The sequence below is a fragment of the Calypte anna genome, chromosome 4 (genome assembly GCF_003957555.1).
Source record: "Calypte anna isolate BGI_N300 chromosome 4, bCalAnn1_v1.p, whole genome shotgun sequence".
NCBI lineage: Eukaryota > Metazoa > Chordata > Aves > Apodiformes > Trochilidae > Calypte > Calypte anna.
Window position 1 is genome coordinate 15,731,422 of NC_044247.1, and position 17,051 is coordinate 15,748,472.

Genomic DNA, 17,051 nt, shown 5'->3' on the forward strand with positions numbered 1-17,051 from the left:
AAGAGAAATAAATAAGTTGAGTCATCAGGTTGTAGTGTCTCAACAAACTACTCAAAAATATGTCAGGCCCTTGCTGTGGGTGAATGTTAAAGTGGCAGAGCTATCAAAGAAACACCACTAGAATCACATGAAGACTTCCCTGGTACTGTCATGCCATACTTTATAGCTAGAGCTATAAGGTGTGTTACAGAGTTAGAGCATTGCAGTGATGGAGCATGTGTTCTCCAAGCTGGAAGTGAGAGACTCCTGTCAGCAGGACAGAACTGTGATGGACACCTTGCAGGGCAGGCTGGCCTGGGTACAGCTCTGTGCTCACGTGTCTGTACAGCTATCAAAACAGACACATGATTCAAGTTGCTTGAGTGTAGGCAGAGGAGCTCTGGTTGGGCTGTGTCCATCTGTGGAGCTGTGTGTTTGTTGTGGCTGAGCAGGCCCTGTTCCAGTCAAATGGAACACTGGTAATAGTCACTATATCTTCATGGTAGTATTCCTGTGCTTTGTACTTTAAATTTGTCCCTAATTTATTGTATCCCAAAATCCAAGAGTTGTTCCATAGCGATTGCATTGCTGACATCTTCGTCCCTGATTCAGCTCTGCTGTCTATTTAATGAGCGTCAGCTCTATGTAGTTTGATCCAATGTCATCTTTTTAATGGAGGAGAGGAGATTTGTAAATTAGGTTAATTCATTATGCTCTTTTATCATTGCTTGTTACTAGAAAAATTCTAGCAAATGAGTTTGGGCTACTTCATTTGCATTATTGGTTTCCTTCTGTTTAATTCCAGTAGAATCTTTGGACCCAGATTCCAAGGGGATGACTGTGTTGTAGGAAAAACATGGGCACAGGAGAACTTCCCAGCCATTAGTTAAGACAGCTTTGACTTTTCTACCAGGCTAAATTTCAGAGCAGCACTGATTTATTTTTTTTTCCTTCATGTAACTTGTGATTTGCTGAGTTACAGCTGACAGTGGCTTTTCCCTTTCCCTAAGGGGTCATTCTGCATGCATGTATGTGTTTAAAAACTGCAGAATCACATCTTTACAAGAAAGTCCTCTAAACATGCTTAGCTTAGTTTCCTTTGCCCTTAGTTTTAAAGCCAAATGTCATAAAAACATCTTCCAGTGCTTTGATGTGGGCTCATCATTTTCTCATTGATGCTATTAATATTGCATGCCCACTTGCTCCATGGTGGGTGTCAGTGCTCACTAACAGCAGCCATCTGTGGGAAAGGAGCTGCTTCCTGGCACGGAGGAAAATTTAGGCCAGCTGTGGATGCTGCAACCACATCTTAGAGACTGTCCCTCTGGGTTCTCCCTTTCCTGTGCAGATCCTGTGCTTTGCCTGAGACTTTGCACTGAGCAGAGTTTTGGTACCAGGGGAAACAAACAAACTCATTCCAAGCAGCATCCCAGGTAAGTCTCATATAGAGAGGATGTGTGTTTTGCCACATGTTGAGTTGTTTTGCAGTCAAGCTTCTGGGATCTGAATGAGTTTGCCAGAGATGAGATTACTTGCAGCAAAAAGTAGTCTGTCAGTAGTGTTCCCATAGTCTGTGTTAACTATCTCAGTAGGAGTTCCATGACACACCTGCTATCCCAGAGGCCAGTCCTCATGAAAAATAAGGGCCTTTAGCCAAATCCTGCCTCCAGTTACGTGGTCTGTTCTCAGGTTTTCATTTAATTTACAAAACTCAGGCTTACCAAATAGCTGTTTTTAACAACTACATCTCTTCTCATCTTGATGTGACACTTAAATAGCCTTTGTAATAGGGATGTGGTCTCAAGATTTCTGCTGTTTTCCTGCACACACTCATCCTTTCTATAGCTCCTTTTCAAAGTCTTTTTGCCCTCACAAGATTTCATTTCAGTGTTCTTGGGACAGGCGTTTGGCAGATGGCTGCAGGCGTGGGACAGAGACTCAGAAAAGGGCTTCCTTCTACCCTGGAGGTGCTTCCTTGTATACAGGGAAAAGAGTGCATAGTTCTGCTGTCCATGCAGCCTTTAGATGAATGGAAATCTGTTTCTTTGAGGACAAACAGACCTGCTGCAAAGACTTGGGAAGGGATTCGTCTCCACTTACACAGTCTGCAGTATCAGCTTGTCAGGCTGGGATCATGTGTTGCACTTTATGATGGTGCCCCTGAGTGTGAATCAGATCAAGGCCCTCTCAGAGTTTGCAGCAGCTGAAGTTATGTTAGTGCTGGTGATGATTGCTGAAGGAGTATAATGATCAGATAATCATGGCTGAGTTCTGTCAGTGACACTGAACCTTTTGACAAACGCCTCGGCTTTCAACTGCTATGGAACTTTGCTGAGCTGGGAATGGTACAAGCCCAGAAAACTGGCACGAAATCTGCCTTGGTGACCAGTCACATACTGGCCACGGGTAAATTATGTGTGGGATCAGCAAGCAGATTAGGTTAGAGCTGGGTTTATGCTTTTTCTCCTTAAGCATTTCTTTCATAGAAATCTGTGGAACTAGTCAGAAGGGCAGAGAAACTTCCCTCTTCAGCTCACAAGTCATCGGAGATTTGTGTTATCTGATCTGAATCCTGTTTCAGACTTAAAGGAATGCAGTCCCTGCTCCTTCAGCAGCTCCTGGTTTTTCCATTACAAATACCAGAACCACCCCCACCCTGGACAGAGGCCAGGACCTAAGTGGGCTGCAGAATCACCGGTAGCCATCTCAGTCACAAAGGTGTGTTCTTGATATTGAAGAACTTTGACCAGCCCCTGAAGGCAATGTGCAAGGGTATGTGCTCAGTATGTCTAAGTAACTCCTGTTGGCAGAGAAATAGAATTATTTGTTCTCCACATGGATGTGAGACACATGCATCCAGTGCTGGATTCTGAAGGGAGCTGAGCACTGCCTTCAGTGTGTGCCTGGAACAGGCAGGAATTTCTCTGTTATATTACTCTATCCCATCATCTTTGAAAGCAAATGAATGACATTTTGGCCATGGTTGGCAAGAAATTTATGGATAATATGCTCAGGACAGAAATTTAATTTTTGTTGAAGTCCAGGGAATAAATACAGGGGTGGTAGGGATTTAGGCAGGGCCTGGTACGAGGAGCAGGTGGGCTTTGCAGTCAGGCCTGGGACTGCTGTCTGATCAGGCTGTCACTTGTTTTCTGAATGAAGATTGAGATGAGCTTTGTTTTGCCAGAGAGAAGGTGAGGGCTGTGTTATCACTGGTAGATACTGTTTGTAGTCTCCATATAATCCTTGATGGAAGAAAGAATTCTTTATGGCTAAAACAACAAGAGGTGGTGGCTTGAAATATAACTGAATAAGTTTAGGGGAAGCACGAAATGTATTCTCTTGTCCCTGCGTGCCTTAATGCCGCATCTTAGATTTTCCTTGATACTGTTTCTAATCAGCAGCCCCTTATCCATTCTCTACCAGTATTAGTTGAACCTTAATGACATATAATTATATTGGTTCCTTATCACTCAACCTGCCAAGTCATTTATCTCTTAAGAGGAAGGATGGAATGGAGAATTTATTGCCTCTCTGTCTCTTGATGTTTTGCAACACAAATGCATGTTTTGTCAAAGCCTTGGGGGAGGTGCATTATCTGAAGCTGCAGGTGACTGCATGCCTAGAAATGGAGGTGTTGCCCACTGCATGCACTGATAATCTAGCCAAGTCCTTTTAATGCCATGTTACCCTATATCTACACAGTTTGCTAAAAAGAAGACTGGTGAGATAGCTGATAAACAGTAATTTCTGATGGTGTGCAGGTACAGCACCCATATGCACATAAATTGGATTTTTGGCAGCCGTTGCCAGCAAGTTATGAAAGCAGATTTTTTTCTGAGGACAGACAGGTAAAGAGTAGAGTTGCATAATTCCTGGGAGAACTGCAGTGTTCTCTTCCAGGGCATAAGGTGACACTGCAGCTAGAGGGGAGAATGTCTCCTCTCTGGCTTCTCCATGGAAGTTGGTGTGTGCCAGCCACTCACCAAGGCACTTGGGGGCTGCATCCTGTGATGATGTGATGGCTGGAAAAGCAAATTTGGGTGCATCTTGAAGAATTTTAAATACAGCTTTGGTCCAGAGTAGATGTTTCTTTGGTCTTTTTACTTACAAAGAAATGAAGGTAATCTGTCCTGTCAGTCTGGGAGAAGGAAGTTCTGGGCTTGTCAGAAAAGTAGCACCAGCTTAACTGATTTGGTTATAAATCACCTGCTTTGAGCAGTGTGGACACCCAATGTAAATGTGCTTGTGAAAATTCCAGCCTTTGCTTTGATCCATTTTGTGCTGGTGGGTTGTCAAATTAAGTAATGTTGGCTGCTGAATGAGTTAGGCCTGTTTTAGATGTGTTGGCATCAAAGTTTAGATCATAATAAATAACTTTCTAAGGAAAGACTGGCCAGTGTCTTCCATCTTGCAGGCTGGGTGACAAAGTTGAAGGGAAGGCTGAGTAGTTCCAAAGAATCCAAGTTCTGGTGGTCCTCTGGTGGGAGTTACCATTCTTAGAGCCAAGTTTCAGGAATGTGAGCCTCAGCCTTTTGTCACTAGGGAGTGGAAAGTTAGCCCAGATCCCCTCAGTGGCACTTAATGCTGATTCACCACCTGCTCCATACAAATGGTTTAGCACGGACACATCTTCCCTGCCAGCTTTTTGGGGTGAGGAGTAGCTTTTGGCAGAAGGGCTTCTTCAGATGGTCTCATGGGGCAGAGCAGTGTCACATGGCTACATTTACATGTTGAAGAGTACGTGGCCCTGTGCCTTCTTCCTCTAGAGCTCTCTTAGCGGGTTCTAGGCCAAGATTATTGCTTGCTTGTTGCTGTGTGTGTAAGAATTGATTCTTGTGAGTCCCAGCATCACAGATTCCTAGGGAGATAGATGCAAGCTGCCTGTGGCACGTGTGTCAGAGAGCCACCATAATGTTGGGAAATGACAGGAGTGTCTCACCCTCTAGCTTGTCCAAGCACTCTCTGGCCATTAACTAATAAATAATCTGCACAGACTCCCTGGGAAGTGGCCAACAGGCTGGTTCTTTGTTGGAAGGAGGTTGAGTGGAAATTCTAACACCCTTGACCTCTGGAGAGCTCAGCCCATGGTACTCTGGTCACTGTGTGGACTCAGCACCACTCCTGGGGAAGCAGGACCATAGCTCTTTCCCTCTCTTAGGCCAGGTAGGTAATAGAATTCTTTTCTGTATCTCCTTGGCACTAAGACCTTTTAAATCTTTTCTGAAAATGATGGGAGTGGAAGAAATGATATTCAAGTTTTCACAAAGGAATGAAAGAAACTGTTTCTGGGGAATGTGGATCCCCTGCCAGGACACCCAACAGGCTGGGTTGAACCTGGGCTTCCTGCTCCTCCTGACACCCCCAAGCCTATGCTTCCTCAGCTGCTCTCTAGGCAACAAAAATGCTCTTCCCTCTCCCTTTCATCCAGAAACACATCCTTCTGATGAAGCCTTCCAGAACAGTGGCATATTCCCATGAAAAGATTCTTTTTCAAGCTTCTGACATGTAACTTGCTGAAAAATTCATGACCAGCTCCAGTCAGAGGCCTTGGCTCCCCCAGGAGCAGGGTCTGGGCCTGTTGGATTGCAGTGTGCCTGCAGGGAGGCAGAATCCTAAGTACAGGATCAGTCCCAGGTGACCAGGGATCTGTTACAGCATAATTGTAGCCAGTGAGAAATGAGGGAATTGAGGCACCTTGTAATTATGCAATTGGCCGGAGTCCCCATACGTCAGAGAGCAGAACAGAACATCAGATTCCTGGCAGTTCCTCCTGTGTCCTGCACAGGGATGCCTGATGGGAAAAGCCCTCCTGATTTTTGGATTGGGTTCTGATATTGAAGGCAGTATTTGTAAAGATGTTGGCTCCCCTTGTGAACAGCAGAAAGCACAGGGATGTCAATAGCAGAATTAATCATTTTTTGAAAGCAATCAGTCACTAAGTGATGTAGTTGAGGGGGATCAGAGGCTGCAAACACATAGAGGGGATGTGGTCAGTGCATTCAGCAGAAGAATATTCAGTAAGTGATGTAGGCAGTGTCTGAATGTAAAAATGTAAAGTCAGACATAGCAGGGGGGATACACTTCATAAGGACAAGGCAGCTGTGTGCCAGGTAAGACTTTGTCTTGCAAATCACCTGATGGCTCAGGGGCAGAAGTCCTCTGTCTGGACTGGGTTGTTCAGGTTGGTGGAGAGCCAACACTAAGGCAAAAGATGATTTTGCTCTCACCTTCTTCATCTGGCAGTGATTGCTATTCTCTGGAGTTCAGGAAATGCTTTGAACATTTTAATTCAGAATATAGGTTGATGTATTAGATATTGTGTGTGTACAGGGGCAGAACCAAGGAACTCCACTTGTATTTCTTAGCTGGAGAGGTTACAGCTGCTAGTGGTGAATTCTAGACAGCAAGAGGAGGAGTTTGGGCTCAGGTGGTGGCATGTTTGTTTAATTTATCTCATTTTTACATCCATGGATTTATTAAGGCAATTTGGAGTGGTAATTTAATCTCTGTGCATTGATTTCCTAATTTGTAAGCTCTTTGCAGACTGGTGCTTGTGTTCTGGGCAGCTCAGGTGAGCTCTGTTCAGCTTGAGGCCCAGGGTGAGCTTTGTTTGACACAAGCTGTGTGGTATACAGGCTGCAGTGTCTGGCTTCAGTGCTTTTCCTCATTTTTGCTGAAAGACTGAGACTTCTGGCAGTGGAAAGCCTGGGATTCTAGCCCTGGCTCTGCAGGCAAGTGTGTGGTTTGTCTGGTAAGAATTCATTGATGTCTCCAGGATTGCTTTTACCAGAGCTGAGGATGGGTGTTACTGAAATTTACTTGTATGCTATAAAGGGGTTTAATTAATTTTAGCTGGTGAAGGGCTTTGTGAGCCAGAGATAAATGACTCTTCAGATGCACAAAATGTTGTCATTCTGTGGAAATATTTTCTAAGCAGCAGAAGAAAAATATTTTAAAACACAGAAAGTAAGACTGGAACAAGATCTGTAAAGTGTTGCATTTATTCAGGAGCTATCGCAGGCTGAACTGAATGTGAAGACAATGCAGTAGTAGCAAACCAAAATGTGGTGGCCCACATTTTGCAGTGCAGGCTCATTCAAGTGTGCACATCACTCAGCATCAGCCCCAGGATGAGAGGCAGAATCGTGCCCAGTGGTGCTGCAGGACTCTCATGTGCCTGGCGTGCACAGAAAATGATCCAGGCTGCCCATTTGGAGCCACGGGCTTTGCCTTCACATTTGCTTGCTTCCTTCCCAGGGTTTGTGCAGTTACTAGCTGGCATCTTGGCATTTGGCCCTGGGGTGGCAGGCAGCCTGGTTTTCAGCCTGCTGAGCCTTAGAGATGCCCTTCAGTGGGAGCAGGGGGAACTTGGGCCTTGGCAGGACTGGGCCAAGTGTGTCTGAGGCAGAGAAAGGGCCAGCAGCCAGGGCACTTCCTACACAAAGGCAAGGAAGCTGAATTCATTTTGTTCTTAAAGGAGTGTTTAGCTTCTCAGAGCAGAAGGACCCAGAGAAACCTGATACAGCATTACTGGAGCCTATTCAGTGACTTCAGTGGGAATTGAATGAGACTCTAAATGTGTTAAAGTCTTTGCACTTTTAGCTGTAATGATGATGCTGATAAGCAGAATTGAATTAAAGATAATAGAGGAAAGAGCTGTCTTCCGTGTACTGTTATCTGGTTTCTCTTGATAGGAATATCTGCATCTAGATTATTTTAGGTTTGGTTTGGTTTTGTTTCCTCATGGTATCATACTCTCTTTAATAAATAATTTGTGGTTCTTTGTGACAATTTTCTTTACTCCTGAAGAGAAGAGATCCAGTTTCGTATCCTTTCTTTCTTTGAGGTGTGTAGTTACAAACAGCTTCTACCATCTCTATTCTAAACATTTCCTCCTGTTTACGGTTTGCCTGCACCTTGGGAAAAGTTTACTTAATGTTAGGTAAATATTTTCTCTTCTCTGGTACACAAAGGATTTAGTGTCTTATTTTGTGTCTGATAGCAAGTAAGAGATGTTAGAGCTGCAAGAAATATTAATTTTGCAAAAGAACCTTCATCTCTTAAAAGCTGGGAGGCTGTTTCCTTCACATATAGAGGCTAAACAAACAGGGTGCATTGTCACTGCTTTTTCATACAGGCTGCTCTTAGGTTTCCCTCTAAAATTTACCACAGAGGGGGGAAAAAAGTCTTGAACATTTACATTAGTAGAGCTTTGGCTGGTTTTCCACTGTAGCTTTCTCCTAGCCCAGCTCTGTGTGGATCTCTGAGCTGCCAGGCAGTGCTAGCAAAGATTGGGTTATAATCAGATCCCTTTGTTCTGTAACTTGTTTCACCTGTGATAGAGGCACTCTAATGAGAAAGGCTGGCAGTGGTGCATGTTACCAACAGAAGTTCTGAGGTTTTTCCTGGCTGGTCTGTCATGACACATAATTTTGTAAAGAAAAGGTTGTATTTTTTTTTTGGTGATCTGGCCTGTCCAGGAACCAGTATTGCATTACTGTCTGCAACACTCTGAAATCACTTGGAGTCTCCCCTCAAGAGTTGGGTAATAATTTGATGTGTTAATCTCCTAAGACATGCACATTGCATTCTGTAAAGCTTCTCTTTCTGTGTGTGTTTGCTGCCATTAGTGCCCGACCAGGAACTGCTGTGTGCTGATGGTCCCTGAAGAACAGAACATAGCCAGTTGTCCCACGGATGTACTCCATGGTGTTGTTTTTGGGGCCCTTTCTCCTGGCTGGTGACCCAGACAGTGCTGGTGACTGGTAAGGTGTGGGTGGAAATGTGACATTCCAGGGAGTGTAGCTGGTGACTCCTTTTCTGTCTGGGTAAATGTACTTTGTGACCTCTTAGGCACCAGCTGGTCAGTGGGATGGGTCACTGGCTTCCCATACATGCTGCTCTTAGGTTTGCTTCTGAGGCATCTTGGTGTTGCTCTGAGCTGCTGTGTAGGACTTTGGTACCTCTGAGGACGGGGCAGGGAAAAGCTTGCATCTGCCTAAGGCTGCAGATGAGGGGGGAGCTGACAAAACCATGCTAATAGCAGAGCAACTTCTGTGAGAAGCTAGAGAGATAAAGAGTGATGTAGGTCTCCAGCTCAGCAGCTGGGGCTGTGCTACCTGTGTTCCCAGCTCCTGGGCTTGACTGCCTCCAGCCTTGCCCTGCTTTGTGGAGGCAGCAGGCTGGTGAGCAGCCCTTCCATCTGAGGTGGGGCCCATTGTCTAGTCTTGCTCCTTGAGGTGATCCCCATCCCACTTTCTGCTGCTGAGGACCCTTGAGCCCTAGGATGGAGGTTCTTGGTCCCTTATCAGTGCCTGTCACTGCAGCATGTGCTGGTGGCTTTGGGTGCTCCCAGTATTCAGAGTGGTGGTGCAGGCTCTACAGAGCTTCTCCAGCTCAATGCACTGCAAGGTGCTCATCACGTCTTGTGCTCTAAAAGTTTCTTTAAAGGTTTCAGGAGTAAATGCAGGGCCAGGAGTTAACCCCACTGGGAACAGGCTCACTCAAGTGATGATTAGATTACAGTTAGTATTGTGACCTGTCAGTTAAAGTGGCTTTTATTGTGTTTAGTGTGTTCCTTTTTTTCTGGTCTTAGTTTTTAATCAGAGCCTCTTCTCTTCTGAGGACATAAGTTGCTACAAAAATGAGAAGATTTCTTTATGTTTGTCATTTCATTTTTGCACAGCCCTGCTGCCAAGCAGTGGATGATTCTGTCTGTCAGTTTCTGTCAAGCAAAAGGGATAATGCCTCTGATTTTGGGAGGTTTTTTTAATCAACAACTTGTATTTGCCCTCTAACCTCAGAAAGTTTTTTTTTATTCTACGTTTTCAACGTTTGGTGGCATTTCTCCAGTCTAAGATTGCCTCTCATCGTTGCAGCTGGCTCTACAATCCAGCTGGAATCAAATTGCTCTTTGATTTGATGGCACAACAGCAAACAGCTGTAGAGTGCCTGGCAGCTTCTTTTCCAGAGCCTGGACTTTGAAAGTCTGTTTGTCTGCTGAGGCTATACTGCAGAGATCCTGCTTTTCACAGGAGTATCCTCAGTCAACGCATTCACTTTGCTATTTACTTTCTGGAGAAGCTTCATCATAAAGGTATTCTGCTTCCTCTCTCTGTTTATCCCCTTGCTCTGAGCTGAGCATTTTTATTTATGTCTGTCTTTCTGCACAGTGGATCAGGTCATCGATAGCTGGTGCTACCTGAACCACAAAGTTGGTGTTTTCAGGCAGTCTCTCTGTGCTTTTTGGATTCCTTTAACCATGTTCTGAGTAGGTGCAAATGATATAGCTCTTTGTGTCTGTCACTCTGTCCCAGGCTCCTGGGACAATTCAGCATTTGTGGAGAGCAGGACCAGGAGCTCAGAGCTCCCCTGTAAACACCCATCCATGTGTGTCTTACACTGTTACCTGTTGCACTTAGGGGACCTCTGAAGTTACACAGTGACCCACAGCTCTAGAGCATTTATTCTTTTCTCTGCTTCATGATTGTACCTTTAGATAGGTGAATTTTTGCCTCCTTTGCAATGGAGGTGCTCCTTTTAAAGGAGCAAGTTCAGATGGTTCTGCATGTTGATGAAGCATTGGAATGGGCTGCCCAGGGAAGTAGTGGATTCTCTATCCCTGGAGATATTTAAAAAGAGACTGGATGTGGCACTCAGTGCCATGGGCTGGGAACTGCAGCAGTAGTGGATCAAGAGTTGGACTTGATGATCTCTGAGGTCTCTTCCAGTCACGTCATTTCTATGATTCTGTGTTCTGGACAGAGAGTACCTGATGTGTTGGGAACAGATGTGGCTTGGCTCTTGCCTGCTTATATCAAAAGATTTGTGTCCTTTTGCATCAGTGACTTGCAAATGTGCACTCAGGTTCTTGAGACAAGGCATCTGTGGTTGTAAGGAGAAGCTCAGTGGTTTGTCTTACTGAAAATTTGCAGGAAACAGGAATGAAACCCAGAAGGAATGATGAGATACTTACCAGCTGCTCTGCCTGGGTTTTGTAGCATGGACATAATGCCATTTCCAGCCCTAGAATGGTCTCTGCTGGCTCAAGCACTCTTCCTTACAGTGTCTGAGGCTGAGATGTCCTAAATTCTGATTCCACCCCATTTTGGCTTGGAGGGTTGTTCCCTCCTGGGCTGGGCCCAGTGCTCTTAGCCTTGGTGGCTGCAGACTGTGCAGGAGTGCTACAAACAAGTGCATTCCCCAAACCCCTCTTTTTCCATTTAGGTGGTGAGAGGATGGTGAACTCTTACCTGTTGTAACATTGAGACAGTCAAGAGGTAGTAGCACACAACCCTAGAGCAGAAGCTTTTTTGCTTTTTTTTTTTTTTTTCTTTGAGTAATGAGGCATTGAATCCCTGTTTTTTTAGCAGTGTAGAAGTACCAGCCTGTTGTGGCAGCTGAGAAAAGAGATTTAGCCTGTGGATCTTGTTTTGCTTTCTGCATATAGATGTCATTTCTTCCCTGACCTATTTAAGGAGAGTGTTTGTATGTTTGTCCTCCTGGTCTTCCCATCCTGCTGCTCTGAAGCCAGGGTCTCACTGGCAACTGGAAATAAGTGCAGGCAGGAACTGCTTCATTTCCCCCTCTGCCTGCTCCAGATCCATAATACCCCCAAGGTAGCTGTGCCATTACGCACGATAAGATCACTAACGTAGCAGGTGAATATTTGATATATAAAGCTATTCAGCTGTAAATAAAAGGCCTGGCAAAGAATAAAAGGCAAAACGTTGTCCCTGAGGAAGTAAATGGGGATCTGAATGCCTTCCTCCCCTAGTGCCCTAAAGAGGTGATGCAGAATCTGGAAGGCATCCACCTGCTGGGTGAAGGGCATGTGGCAGCCTGGGCTTTGCCCTTCCTGACCTGGAGGCAGGAGCTGGGTCCTTCCAGACATACCATAATGTCTTGGGAAGATCATCACAGCAAATCTCATGTGTTGTTGATTTGTCTCTGCTTGTGGCATTTGGAGGCCTGATGTCCACCCCATGCTCTCCTGTTGAGGGTTCTTTCTCTCCAGCTCAGGTAGCAGAGCTGGAGACATCCAGAGGACTCCTTTATTTTTCTGTTTTTTGGAGTAGGATTTGCCTCCCAGCTATCCCTGGCAATCCTGGGGTGGCCTTGAGTTAAATCTTTTAAATGTCACATTCATCTTTCTCCTCTGTCACAGGGGTTTAGTGTTTATTGCAGCAAGTTTCTCAGCTCACAGACTAAGGATTGCAAAGATAAAATGAGCTAAAAGGGGACTGGAAGGTGCTAGGAAATGGCAGCTGTCTGTAATTTTCAGTGACTGGCATTGTGTTACTGCATCCTCGTGGCATGTCTTCTGTGGGTATGTCAAGCAGAGAATGGAATATGGAAGAGCAGAGAAAGCACCAACACCTGCAGAGAATATGAGCATTATGGAAACTGGTGTGGTTCTTTTTCCCCCTCTCTTTCTTCTTCCCAATCTTGTTTGATTCCTTTTTTGTGTTAAAAAAAAAAAAAATTAAAAAAATAGTAGGCAAGATGCCAAGTGGGTTTTTAAAAACAGTGTTAATGCACCAGCTGGAGTAGGAGTTTAGAGTGCTCAAAAATATGAACTCGAGGACATTTTTAGATACAGAAATTTTATTATGGAAGTCCAAGCAAGAGACTTTCTTTGATACTGTTTAAATGGTGCGAGAGAGAACAGTGATGAGAGCAAAGTCTGTGATTCGTGATGCACTGCCCAGATCTCTGATTTTTAGCCTGGATTTAGCTGGGGATTAAAATTCTACTTCGAGAGTGGCCAAATTCATGCTCCTGTGCTGGTAGTTTAGGGTGCTGTCAGCCTTCCCAATGCTGTGACAGAGCAGACTGGATGGAGCAGACCTTGGGTCTCTGGCTTGGCATGCTCCAAGTCCATTTTAAGCTGAAATATGCTGAGAGTGCAGACACGCACCCCATGTGGTGCTGCACACATGGGTACCTCTGTGCCTAAGCTCTAAAAAGACACAAGAAGTGGGGAACAGAGGAGAAAAGGTAGAAGCACACGGGAGAGAGACTCCCAAGCTGTCCAAGGGCAGTGGAAGAGCTGGCAATTCAACCTGCTTGTCCTGTGGCTGTGCTGACAGAAGAAAGCTGTGTCTTCCTGCCAGGATGAAGTGATGACATCCCCCTTATGTGGTTCCAGATGCATTGCTGTGAGGCATAATGGATTTTGTACATTTTGTACATCTTTTGTATCTTTTTCTGCTAAAGGGGCAAGCATAATGTGTAAAATAGAGACTTTTTCATTGATGCAGCACCACAGCATGATTTTTCCTGGAGTATTTCTCAGGTATGGGTGAAGCATGTGTGGTGGCCTGGTACCTTACCAGCCTGGTGTAGCTTCACCTTGAGAGAAGAGATGAAATTCTTGTGCTGAGTTGCAACAGTTGTGATCTTTGAAAGCAAGGATAGTGTGCTCTCCACCAGATAAATACAGGTACTGTTCAAAGCCAGTCAGATTAATGAGTTGGTTGGCCAGGTGCTGTTGCACTGTAACTGTTGTAAGGAGCAAGCCCAGGTTTGGGTTCTCTGGATTACTTTGGGGCCTTGTCTTTCTCCAGCTGAACTAATACAATCCCAGCCCTTTGGTTAAGTCACTGCAAAGACACTTCTATAAAGCTTCCCAGAGTGAATGTTCTTTTGTACCTGAGAAAGATGATGTTTGAAGGGCATCATCTACTCTGTACTTGGGTTGACTGGCAACCTAAGTGAGCCAACAAGTGCTCACCTTCAGCCTGCAAAAAATCCAGCAACATGGGAACCAGAGCCTTACTGGGGCTGAAGGATTACTGCCTGTCAGGTGAGTTGGGGTCAGTGACTGTTCCATTTTAATTAGCAGAAAAAACTTGGATCCCTTTTCAGGATGCAAAAAAGAAAGAGTGTGGGCAGGCTTTGTTGCCACACTGCTAGGACTCACTAAGTCACAGAAGTGGATTGCTGATAACTCTCTCTCCAGATGTAGGTTGATGTAGGGGTTGGTTTTGCATACCTGGTCTTGGACATTGCTTCAGGACTGACTTCAAGTTGTTAACTCAAGTTAAAACTCAGCAAATTTTTCTTGGCTGTTTTAATCCAAAATAAGGTTTTTTCAATCCAAAATGAAATTTTTAATGCTGCAGTTGTGATGTTGATGTCTCCAGTCAGTAGCTTTTCTTGGTTTACATTTGAATCCTAGAGAACAAAAGTAAACCTGAGGCTTAAGAGCTGAGCTAGAAATAATAAAGTCCATACTCAGAATTTTTTCAGTCTATCTGTTCTGCTTAAATCTACACTTCATTTCACACAGATGCTTTCATATGTAAACAAAGGCAAGGGATGCAGTCCTGTGGAACATGGAATATTTGATAGGAGCAGTTGTTTTTGAAGCATCCCTTTCTGCTTTGTGGAGCCCTTCAGCTGTGTAAATAAAAAAGTAGGAGAAGGAGTGGTAAGAATTTTGAATTTTCCTCATGCATATGAATGCTCTTCCTAGGTATGTTTTCATTATTTTGTATCAATCCCAGAGAATTGTTTCCCATGACATTAAAAGAAAAAGATAAGAAAGAACTGTGGCCCCCATGGAGATTGTTCTGGGAGCTTCCAGCTTATTTTGTTGTGCTTCAGATTTTTCCTCTTTTAGCTCATTCTGGAGTGTGCATTGGTCTGGTGTGTGCCTCCAGGTTCAATAGCTTAGAGCACAACCTTTCTTTTTTTTTTTTTTTTTTTTTGTCTTTTTCAAATCGTAATTCCGAAAAGCATGACAAAAGTACCCATGTTAGCAGTCTGCCATTGAGTACAAATGGGCTGAGGTGCTGATGGCTCTTTGTGAGGCAGCCAGGAGGGTGGAAGCTCCCTGCTTGTTCTCTCTGGGTGGCAGAAGTGTCCTGGTGACCCAGGTAGCTTTTCAGCATTGTCTGGGTATGATGTGTCCACACTGTGTTTGTTGATGATTTAAAATCCCTATACTGACAACATTTTTAAAACAATAGTGAGGGAGGACTGACTGGCACAAGGTTACCACAGGGGTTTCCTGACAGCCAAGCCTTGAACGTGGCATCTGTACTCCCCCTTTCTGTATTTCATTTGCTTGTTTCTGCTACATGTCTGTGTGAGGTAGGTGGTTTTATAGCCACTTTGCAGGCTGTCTTCTGATGCTGTGAGATCCTCACTTAATGGAGCTGTAGGATTAAGCTTCCTTTCCTGGTTGTGCTGTTGAGAGTTTTAATTACTGAGTGCCTGGGAAAGATTTCATGTGGAAAGTTGTTTCCCTTCACCCTCTGTACACCCACATCTTCCCTTCCCAGGTCATGGAGCCATCCCAAAACTCAAGTGGTTCAGTGAGCAGCCAGAATCCCAGCACTAACAGATTGCTTTTGTGTTGATGTGATTTAAAAAACACCCACAACGAAAATAGGTTGGGCTCAGGGTGTGCTCTAAAGCCCAGCCCCATCCCAGTGGGATGGAGAGGGACTCAACTCTTTCCACATTTTCTTTCAGAAGCCTCAGAGGCTTCTTCATGTTATCTCAATGCATTAAGCCCTGGTTAAGCACATCCCTCAAATACACACCAATCTTTGGATGTCAGTGGCTGTAGTGATGCAAAAATTACCTGTTTTGCTTTTTGGGACCATAGCCTGAAGGAAGCATTGCTTTATACAGAGAGGGGAGGTGAAGGGTGCTCTGTTAAAACCTGAGCAAGTCCCAATTCTTGTTGCACTTGGAAAAGTGAACCTTTGTGGGAAAGGGATGCAGATCTCTGGGAGTCTGCAGAGCAGCAGAGGGAGCTTAAAGCAGGTGGGCTGGTGGGTGTTGTGAGATAAAAGTCAGTTGCATTTTGTAAAGTGTTGCCTGTGGTTGCACTGGGACTTTACAGAGAAAGATGTGGAAAGAAATGTGGTTAGGTAGTTGGGGTAGGCATTTGGAGAGGAGGGACCTTCAAAGGCCTTTTGCTCAATAATGCTGTCAAATATAAATTAAACAGGGGAAAAAATATTTGCAAGTTACTTTTATCAGTTGTGACAAGCTCCACTGGCTCAAATATATTCCCAGCTCTTAGCAATTTAACTGAGGTCTTGAGGTCCAGACATGGGACATAATTTAATTGTGAAGAAATATTTAGTAAAAACCATGAAACTCAGCAACTGCATTCCCATCCCTTCTGTATTGACTTTTTTGACACTATCACTGCGAGTGCACCATCAAGAGTGGATTTTAAAGCAGTATTAGTAAGTCACTGAGTAAAATTGTTAATGCTGCAGTTCCTAACAGAAGTGTGTTTATCCCATCTCAGAAAACAGTTCCAAGTCCTTGTGACCAGGCTAGTTTTGCTTGGATACAACCTGAATTCAAAATATCCCCTCCAGACAGGGAGTTCCTTATGAACATCTAGTTCAGAGGCCAGAAGTTACTTGCAGCAAGTTCCAGAGGATAAATGAATAAATGAATATATTGGAGTAAATCATAAGCTGCTTACAGGGTGTTTGCATACAGAAACAGAGAGTACATTCATCAAAGAAATTACTCAGTTTGAATAATTTGTTCAGCCCAGAGCATGTTTACCTGCCTGTGAGGGGAGCCTGAGCTGGCAAATGTTTGTATTGTGCTTTGAGACAGCTGCATGAAAGGCAGGGTGAAAGCGAAGCATTATTGTCATGTTTTCAAGGGTTGTAATTCCTTCTGTAGCTTGTGCAAGTGCTGAGTAGATCCACCTCCTGCTCTGTGGGTACCCTGGAGTGGAAGTAACTGTGGACAGGGTGCCCTGGGGGCATTATGGACCCCAAGTCCCCAGGCAGAACTGTGTCTGCTTTAGGCAATACTGAATGTGGCCTTTCTCTTAATCAAAAAGGCATCAATGTTTTATTTTAACTGGGTTTGCAGAGGGACAGTAAGTATCTTTCATGCAAGTGGTGAAGCTGTGACTGCCTGCATTCTGTACAACTAATCAGCTGCTCTTCCTTTGGGGAAGAACTTTAGGAGAACTGCAAGTAAAGGTGCAGATGTAGAAGAGCAGACACAGTTCTTCTGCCACCAGTCTGGAAAGTACTGCATAAATACCTTCAGATAGTACTTAACAGAGTGTCTCA

The 17,051-nt window shown here is 44.5% G+C and overlaps 1 protein-coding gene across 6 annotated transcripts in view; it reads left to right on the forward strand.

Annotated features, from left to right (window-relative positions):
- Positions 1 to 17,051, forward strand: part of PAK3 (p21 (RAC1) activated kinase 3) — a 124,454-nt gene that overhangs the window by 64,129 nt on the left and 43,274 nt on the right. For 2 of the 6 annotated variants that reach the window (XM_030449454.1, XM_030449455.1), the window contains one exon: positions 8,613 to 8,747. The exons of 3 other annotated variants lie outside the window; for them this stretch is intronic. The gene's annotated coding sequence lies outside the window, so the exon portion shown is untranslated. Of the gene's footprint in view, positions 1 to 8,612; positions 8,753 to 17,051 lie in introns of all 6 variants that reach the window. One more of the 6 variants, XM_030449456.1, reaches the window with a different exon arrangement.